The sequence below is a fragment of the Chlorocebus sabaeus genome, chromosome 2 (assembly GCF_047675955.1).
Source record: "Chlorocebus sabaeus isolate Y175 chromosome 2, mChlSab1.0.hap1, whole genome shotgun sequence".
Lineage (NCBI taxonomy): Eukaryota > Metazoa > Chordata > Mammalia > Primates > Cercopithecidae > Chlorocebus > Chlorocebus sabaeus.
The window spans coordinates 100,464,928-100,474,578 of NC_132905.1; positions in this window are offsets into that span (position 1 = coordinate 100,464,928).

Consider the following 9,651-nt stretch of genomic DNA (forward strand, 5'->3'; position numbering starts at 1 on the left):
GATTATTGAGACTGTGGATATTTCTGTGTATGTGTTTTGGTGCATGTATGTACACATTTCTGTTGGGTGTACACTGTATACCAGCTTTTCAAGTCAAGGAATCTAACATCCCTGCCAGCTGTGCATGAGAGTTGGCATCCTCGTCAACACCCAGTGTTGTGTTTTGCATTTTACCTGCTCTGGTGGGCGTGTGGATTTGGTATATATTTCACTGATGACTAATCCAGTTTTGTAGATTTGCTGCTCATTTGGATATCCTGTTTTTGAGGTGCTTGTTTAAGTCGTCGGCCCATTTTACTATTAGGGTTTTTTTTTTTCTAGTTCTAATTGATATTCCAGGTATTCCTGATATAGTCTGACTGAGTCCTGTAACACATATATTTTTGTGAATATTTTTTTCCTTTCAGTGGCTTTTTTTTTTTTTTTTGAGACAGAGTCTCGCTCTGTCGCCAGGCTGGAGTGTAATGGCACGATCTTGGCTCACTGCAACCTCCGCCTCCTGGGTTCAAGCGATTGTCCTGCCTCAACCTCCCAAGTAGCTGGGATTACAGGCACCTACCACCATGCTCAGCTGATTTTTGTATTTTTAGTAGAGATGGGGTTTTACCATGTTGGTCAGGCTGGTCTCGAACTCCTGACCTCAGGTGATCCACCCATCTCAGCCTCCCAAAGTGCTGGGATTACAGGTGTGAGCCATCATGCCCAGCCTCTGTGGCTTTTTATGCTCTTAATAGGAGTATTTTGATAAATAGAAGTTCTTAAATGTCATATTGTCCAATTTGAAATTATATTTTCTTTTATAGCTTGTATTGTTTTCTCTTGCACTTAGATCGTATACTCCACCTGGAATTGATTTTTTTTGTTCGTGTGAGGAGAGGGGTTAAACTTTATTTTTTTCCCCTAGAGATAGAAGCTTAAATCGTTGATTTCATCCTTTCTTCTTTCTAATACATAGATCAGAACTCTTAATTTTCTTCTAAAATTGCTTTAGATGCAACAATGAATTTTGATATATTTTCAATATCACTCAGTTTCAAATGTTTTCTGATTTCTGTTACAATTTCTTCTGGTGTACCATGGGCTTTTTAGAAGTAAGCATGTGGCTTAATTTTGAAAGGTGGGATTTTTTAGTTCCTTTTTCTTATTGATCTCTGGCTTAATTCCACTGTGGCCAGAAAACAAATTGAGGAATGCTAATCCCTTGAAATCTGTTGAAACTTGTTTTATGACTCGGTACACGTCAGCTCTTCGTGTGCACTTGAGAAGAAAGTGTATTCTGTTGTTGAGTGCAGGGTTCCAAATACATAATTTAGATCCAGTTTACTACTTGTATTGTTCACCTAGTTGGATATTTACTGATGTTCTTGTCTGCTTATAGAGTCTCTGTCTTGGTTGAGGCTGCCGTAACAATACCACAGACTGGGCAGCTTAAACAGCAGGAATTTATTTCTCACAACTCTGGAGGCTGGGATGACCAAGACCAAGGTGCTGGCCTCAGTTCCTGCTGAGGCTGCTCTTCCTGGCTGGCAGATGGGCACCTTCTCCCTGTGCCCTTACTTGGCAGGGAGAGAGAAAGGGAGTGCTCTTGCGTTTCCTCTTGTAAGGGCACTAATCCTGTTGGATCAGGGCTTCACCCTATGGCCTCATTTGACCTTAATGGCTTCTGTAAAGGCCGCATGTCCCACAACAGTCACATTGGGGATTAGAGCTTCAACACAGGAATTTAGGGAGATACAATTCAGTCCATAGCATTCTGCTTCTGGCCCCTCAAAATACACATAGAAAATACATTCCACCCCAGCAGCCCCCAAAGTCTTAACTCATCTTTAGATGCTCTATAGTCTAGAATCTTATTTAAATATCACCTAAATCAGCCGTGGGTGAGACTCGAGCTGTGATTCACCCTGAGGCAAAATTCCCTCTCTGGCTGTGAGCCTGTGAAACCGAATGTGTGATCCAGAGTGAAAAGATGGGCCAGGCCTGGGGTAGACGCCCCCATTTCAAAAGGGAGAAGTAGAAGGAAGGGATCACAGGTCTCAAGCAAGCCCAAAACCTAGCAAGACAATTTCCGTCAGATCCTAGGGCTCGAGAATGATCCTCTTTGGTGCTGTGGCCCCAGGCCCCTGGGGTGGCAGTGTCACCGCCATGACTTGGCGAGGCTACCCTCCCCTGGTTTCTCTCTGCAAGGGCAGCCCACTCTAGAGGCCTGCAAGACCAGGAAGGCCATCTTTGAAACAGGAAGAAGTGGTCTCATCCCTTGGGCCTGGGGTGGAAGTGGTGGCTCTGATGCTCTCTGTAGCAGCTTAGGGGTCATTCCTTCCCTTCTTTGGAGAGTGGTGCATGTTTGCAGCCCAACAGCTCTGTGGGTTGGTCCTGTGGAATCCAGAAGTCTGACAACCCACCACTGTTCCACTCCCTTTCTCTGAGATGGCTGATTAATGAGCTGTACCATGATTTCTTTATCAAACAGTCACTCAGTCACAACCTTAGTGTTGTCTTCAGAACATGTTGTTTCATATTTTTGCAATATGGATAGATTGAGAATTTTCCAAATCTTCAAGTTCTGATTCTTTTTTGCTTAATAATTCCTTCATCAGTTCATCTCTCTCACGTTTTATGAAAAGCAATCAGGAGGAACCAAGGTGTCCCTTCAACACTTTGCTTAGAAATCTCTTCAGCTAGGCTGGGTCGGTGGCTCATTCCTGTAATCCCAGCACTTTAGGAGGCTGAGGCAGGCAGATCACCTGAGGTCAGGAGTTTGAGACCAGCCTGGCCAACATGGAGAAACCCCATCTCTACTAAATATACAAAATTAGCTGGGTGTGGTGGTGTGTACCTGTAATCCCAGCTACTCGGGAGGCTGAGGCAGGAGAATTGCTTGAACCCGGGAGGTGGAGGGTGCAGTGAGCCAAGATTGTGCCACTGTGCTCCAGCCTGGGCAACAAAGTGAGACTCTCTGAAAAAAAAAAAAAAAGTAAAGTAAAGAAAGAAAACAAAAGAAAAGAAATCTCTCCTCTGCAGGGGCCTTTGAAAACAGTATGCTGAGAATAGATAGGGCTCAAGGACAGTATCTCCAACTGAACTTTTAATGAACTCCCGTAGGCGCCAAGAAGGCGGGTAGATAAGAAAGAATATAGAAACAAGGTACTGAGTAGAAGGTTACATGTGGGAAAAGAAATTTGTTTTGCATTGCATTCTTTCTGCTGACCTGAGGTTTATGGAGTATAAATAAAGTGAGGCGGAGGCTCTGAGTGCGGCCGCCATGTTCTCTGTGTGTCTTTGTCTTTTGTGTGTTCTTTCATTCTCCACCACCCCCGGTGCGGCCCCCAACAAGTGGCGCAGCGAGCAGGGTCAGCACGGGTGAGTAGGGGAGAACAAGAAGGGGAACCCCCTAGGAGCAGGTAAGGCTCAGATATTGTTAAGGGGAACCTTCTTAAGCTTTCATTATGGGAATTCCATCTCTCTGGCCTCAGAGTATTTATGGCTGTTTCAAGGACTGTTGCTGTCTATGGGAGTAGAAGTGAAAGAAAAAGACTTTGAAGCGATTGTTTGCCCATGTTGAATAACATTGTTACTGGTTTCAGTATCAGACTAAAGTGCAGCTGAATCGGAAAAAATGGTTACAGGTAGTAAAAGCTTTGCTTAGAGCTCTCCAGTTAGGGGATATTATGCCTCTAAAATTGTGGACCTTGTGTAACTCTATCACTCAGACATTAGAGTTACTTGAGACTGATTCGGAGTGTGGTAATGTAGCCACAGGAGGAAAGGTATCTGAGGATTTGGAAAAATAAAATAAAATAAAATAAATCTGAAATGGAGCCCATTTGTGCCAGGGTAGCAAAAGGGGGAGAAGAGAAAAAGCCAGCTCTTCCTTCTTCTAAGGGAAATTCTGACATGCAGTGTATTATGGAAATGCTTCAACAAATATTACAGATACATTCTTCTAATTCACCTTTGTGAGCTTTCCCTGTTTCTTTTCCTTCTGCCCTGTTAAAAGAGAATTTTCCAGTGCCTCCAACCCCCGGGCTTCCTTATCTTTACCTTTGTTTGGCAAAGTTTTCTCGGTGCCCCCAACAGGCTGAGACGGCTGAGGGGGCTGAGGGGCTGAGGCGCTGAGGGGCGGGCAGCCTGGCGGGTCCCTGCCGCAGGGTCAACCGCACATCACGTGGCCGAATCCCCCCGGGCTGCTTTCTCTCCAGCTGCTCAGCCACTTGTTTTCTTACCATGAACCTTGGGCTCCTGCTCGGAGTCCTTTCTTGCTCTGTCTCTGTTTTTGCTGCATTCTATCGGCAAGTCTTTAATTTAGGATATTTCACTGATATAACTGAGGATGAACTGTGTTTTGCAGCATTTTATTTTATTACGCGCTTTCTCCTAGATTTTGGTATCCTTTTTATGCTGACTTGATTAAACATTTTGGAAACTTTCCTGGAACTGATAAAATAGCTTTGATATGATCTTTTTCTTGAGGTCATAAAATAATTTACTTTGAAATGTCTCAGCCTAACAACTTTTGGGCTTTTGTTGTTTTGTGCAGAGGTGGGAAGGCTCCTTTGCATTTTTGGTATAACTTCTGTGTTAATGATTTTGTTGTTTGCTTCGCACAAAATCACTTAGTGATCCGTGTTTTCCAGCTTAGAGTTAACATGTATCATTTTGTGAATTTAAAAAATGTCTCGTAAAAAAAAAAAAAAAAAAAAAATTTTAAGGAGCTGGATCTGTTTCCAATTATTTGTGCTTCTTTTGTTCCTAATGCTTAGTTTTCAAATGGTGGCAATAATGTCCAATTTAATGCCTTACAAATTAAATTTTTAAAAAGAAATGAAAGCTGCCATTTCTAACTATGAACCCCTATCCTTGGTCTTCTTGATATTTTTTCATCAGAAAATTTGATAATTTCTATAGACTGGAAGACTTTGGGGAAGGCTTTTCTTGATCGTTCTCAGTGGTTACAATTGCACAGCTGGTAAATGAACAAGGCGCATGTACAGGCTAGAAAAAATGTTATGTGTGATCCCCCAGGAGCCACTGAGGAACAACTCACAGGCACGGGCCAATATGCTACTTTTAATGCTCAGGCTGGTCTAGAAGATGTTGCCCTTACTTAAATCAAGACTTTGTTTTTAAGGGCCTAAAATAAGGTAGAGATAACAGGAAAATCTTCCCTTTCCTCTGTGAAGATTTTACAGGGCACAAATGAACAATATTCAGATTTCGTAGCCCGTCTTCAGGATGCTGTCTTGAAAATTGTGGGTGCTGACCTTGCTTCAAAAATTTTGTTACAAACGTTGTCTTTTAAAAATGCTTATGCTGACTGTCAAAAATTGTTAAAATCATTAAAGGCCAATGGGGCCAATTTAGATAAATATATTAAAACTTGTGTTAGTGTTGGAGGGGCTATTTATAATGCTCAATTATTTGCTGGAGCTTTGTCTAAAGCCTTAAAAGGAAATAACAAGCAAGGTGTTTGCTTTCAGTGTGGTAAACCTAGACATTTCAAAAAAGAATGTCATAAAAATTGAACACTTTTATCCCTCAAGGCAGAAAGCTGCCTTCAGAGGTGTACAAATATTGTGGTAAAGGTCGACATTGGACAAATAAATGTCATTTCAAAACTGATAAAAGTGGAAATTTACTGTCTCCTCTCCTGGGAAATGGGAGCCGGGGCCCACAGGCTTGGGGCCCCAACAATTTATGTCACCAGGTCTGAAAGTGTAGTTGGTTTATCAGTCTTTACAAATGAGAAATATAAGAAAGGAAAAGAATGCACAAACTAACTAGGTTTCTTGTAATAAATCACTAAACTAGTCCAAGGACCAAAAAATACAAGATCAGCATGACTCTGAAGGATGTGAGATTATGGTTCTGCACTTGTTACATTAAAGAGCTAAAATTAATAGACGTAATATTAACAATAATAACAGTAATAATAGCCATTGTATACTGAGTACTTACTATGTGTCTACTACTGTGAAAAAATCTTCACTTGCATTTAGTTCTTCCAACATCCCTTTAAGACTGACAAATTTTATAATTATTACCATTTTGTAGACAGGAAAACAGAGTTAAGACAGTTTTATAAATGTATCCAAGGTCATATAGCTATTATATTTTGAAAATATGACTTTCTGTCCCCAGAGCTTACATGCTTAACCCTTTCCTCTAGACTGCTCTATAAAGTACAAAAATGGTAGTCACCCTCCTTGGAATAATCGGAGGAAAGAAAAATCAATAACTAAGTAAAAGTTGTATCTCAGCACCAGATCCAATCCCAATTTCAAGTATCCATTTAGCCTTGGATAGCATCATTGTGTTTTGAAAACCAAAATCCGTTGAGTATTTTGTGGTCCACCATCTTTTACAAAGCAGATACTCTATTGAATAGTAAACTACGAACTGAATTTCTGTACCTGTAATCACCTTATTTGTTTACAAATATTTGTTATTGACTAAATCTGCATACAATACCCAGTGAGCAATGGCCTACAACATCAAGGAATAAATTCAAGTCCTCCTTAAGGATCCCACACCTTACCCCAGTTTCTCAGCTTTATGTGGCAACTAAGCAGAGCGCCGCTGCTGACTTAGTTATTACTCAGCCTTATACTTTGTCTCCTAATAGAGGAGTATATAAATTAGCTATTAGAGAGTGTGGCCCTTTGCCAAAAGGACATAATGTTACTAATAAAAGTCTTATTATGGTTTAAGTCTCACAATTTATTTGCCTAGAGGCAGGGGAATGTATTCTCAATAGGGAGGGTTTGGTAGCACAGAAAAAACTGTTTTTTGGGAAACTTTAGTTTCTAATCAAAAGCCCTTATGTTCTTTGCACATTAATGAAATAGTTTTTAAAGGGTTAATTGATACGGTGGTAAATATGTCTATTATTTGTTTAAATTAGAGGCCTATACAATAGGAAAAAAGACAAGTTGCAGTTATACTCACTGGCTTGGGTGCTGCTTCTGTGGTTTATCAAGACGTAGAACCTTTAACCTGTGTCGGTCCTAAAGGTTAACAAGGTCAAGTGTTTTGTTTATTTTTATATTGTTCCTATCAATATTAATTTTTGGGAACAAGATCTTTCACAACAATTTGCTGCTTTTTAAAACATTCCTCATATTTCCTCAGCTGCCAAAAATACGATGTTCAAAATGGGCTACAATCCTTTAAACTCATAGCCACCACTCCTATTTATGTGAAACAGTGACCATTATTTAAAGAAATACTTAGGATTCTAAAAGAGTAAGTCAAAAAACAAATGGCTGAGAGGAATATAAAGCCACGTATTTCTGCATGGAATTCCCGTCTTTGTCTTGTCTTAAAACTATAAATGTTTACATTAAACCTAGGGAAAGTTTACAGCCTGGTCTTCCTAATCCTCCCCTTATCCCACAAAGTTAAAAATTAATGGTCATAGATCTCAAAAATTGTTTTTTCTTTATTCAGTTACAACATCTTTTTTCTATTCTAGAAGGAGACAGTCACTTGGACAGCTCACGTCATTTAACTCCTTTGGCTTTACAGGAACTCCAGCTTGTGGAAGAGCAACTTCAAAAGGCTCATTTACATTATATCCTTCCCGATGTTCCCCTTTCCCTTTGTTTATTTCATACTTTACATTCTCCTACAGGAATGATTCATCAGACCAATCAGCCGCTAAAATGGATCTTTTTGTCCAATAAAACATCTAAACACTTGGCTACTTATATCGATCGTTTAGCTGAACTGATCATCAAAGGATGGCATCACTGTCGACAACTTTGGGGAGGAGATCCTTCCTTAATTATCTCTCAATTCACTCATAGTCAGATCATTTATCTTCTTGCAACTTCTGATTCTTGGCAAGAAGCTTCATCAATCTTGAGTTACAGTTTATCCTTATCCCTCGGTGCAATAGGGAGAATTGTTTACTATTCTCATGGTCTTACTTAATTTCCCTACTACTGGTTGAAATATTGTTAGTGATTCTCAATATGCCGTTTATGTTACTTCTTATATTTCTCAGGCCACTTTACCGCTTTGTGCTACTTCTTCTCTTCAAAAACTCTTTTCCTTGTTATTTTCTACTTTGAGCCAACGTCGAGCTCCTTTATTCATCACTCATCTTTGTTCTCATTCTCAACTGCCTGGACCATTAGTTCATGGAAATACTCAGATTGATTCACTTCTAATTGGCCACCTGCAGGCTGCAGAACAAGAACATGCTCTACATCACACTAATAGTTCTGGCCTTCAACGACGGTTTCATTTAACTCATAAATAAGCTTGTTCTCTTATTCGAGCTTGTCCTTTCTGTGCTCCTTTGAGCATTCCATCCTTCCATCCTGGAGTTAACCTGAGAGGTACTCAAGTTAATCAAATTTGACAAATGGATGTTATACATAGTCCTTCTTTTGGACGATTAAAGTATGTTCATCATACCATTAATACTTTTTCTCATTTTCAATGGGCCACTCCGTTGCCATCTGAGAAAGCTGATTCTGTTATTACACATCTCTTAGCTTGTTTTGCCATTATGGGCATTCCTTTTATACTTAAAACTGATAATGCCCCTGCCTATGTCTTTCATAAATTACAAGTTTTCTTACAGCAATACAATATTCGACATATCACCGGGATCCCGGGCAACAGTCAAGGTCAAGCCATCATCGAGCGCGCAAATTTAACTTTAAAAACTCAACTATTAAAACAAAAAGGGGGAAATGAGCCCCCCCAAAAAACCACATTTTTTTGAAGGTTAACCTTTCTACCTTAATTTTTTTGATTTTGAAGGTTCTTTTTACTTTAATTATTTTTTGAATCAATGGAGACAATTGCAAGACTCTGCTGTCGTAACTCATCTTTCCTCACCTCTCTCGGTGATAGTCCCCGCTGACAATTTAATGATTTGGTATCCTAATGAAGAAGGTAAGTATGTTCAAGGGCAAGTTCTAAAACAGGAATGGGGCTATGCTCTTGTCCTTACAGGGAGCGGACCTGAGTGGTTTCCTACAAGATGATTGAAACCCTGTTGAAAAGAAAACTGGATTCAGCATGCATTTCTTCCTTTGTTGGATGTGCCTCAGCGGGGGACTTATTTCCCTTAGTGAGGCTTTGTATGAATATTGCACTTATATTCCCTTTCCACCCTTGTATCAGGGAGTCGCCTGGGGAGAGGCGGAAATTAAGGTTTTCACCAATGACACTACTTGAATGCCGTCCCCCTATATAGACAAGGACAATATAGAACGGGAAACGGAAATTATAAACAACACATACCAATTTGGAGTGGAAGAACTTCCAATATGCATGGGAAATAATTCTCATTGTCTCGGAAAATCGTATGAAGCCTGGGTTGTTCGCTATAATCATAGTTATATGGCTGCTAATACTGTTATTATAATCATACTGTATATAGTAATGAAACTATTCCTAGTTCTTTACCTTTTTGTCCTATTCCAGAGGTTTCTCCTAATATTGAGGTGCTGGAGTAGCAACTATGTCGGGGAAATAAAACCCGTATTTTATTAGAATACAATGGGATGCAAATAACTGATTGAAATGTGCACGGTGATTTTCAAATAAAATTTAGTCACATACCTTTGAAATGGCACCGGGTAAATAAAAGTATTGCTGCTAACAATAATGAAACCTTGGTATGGTGTGAAGGAG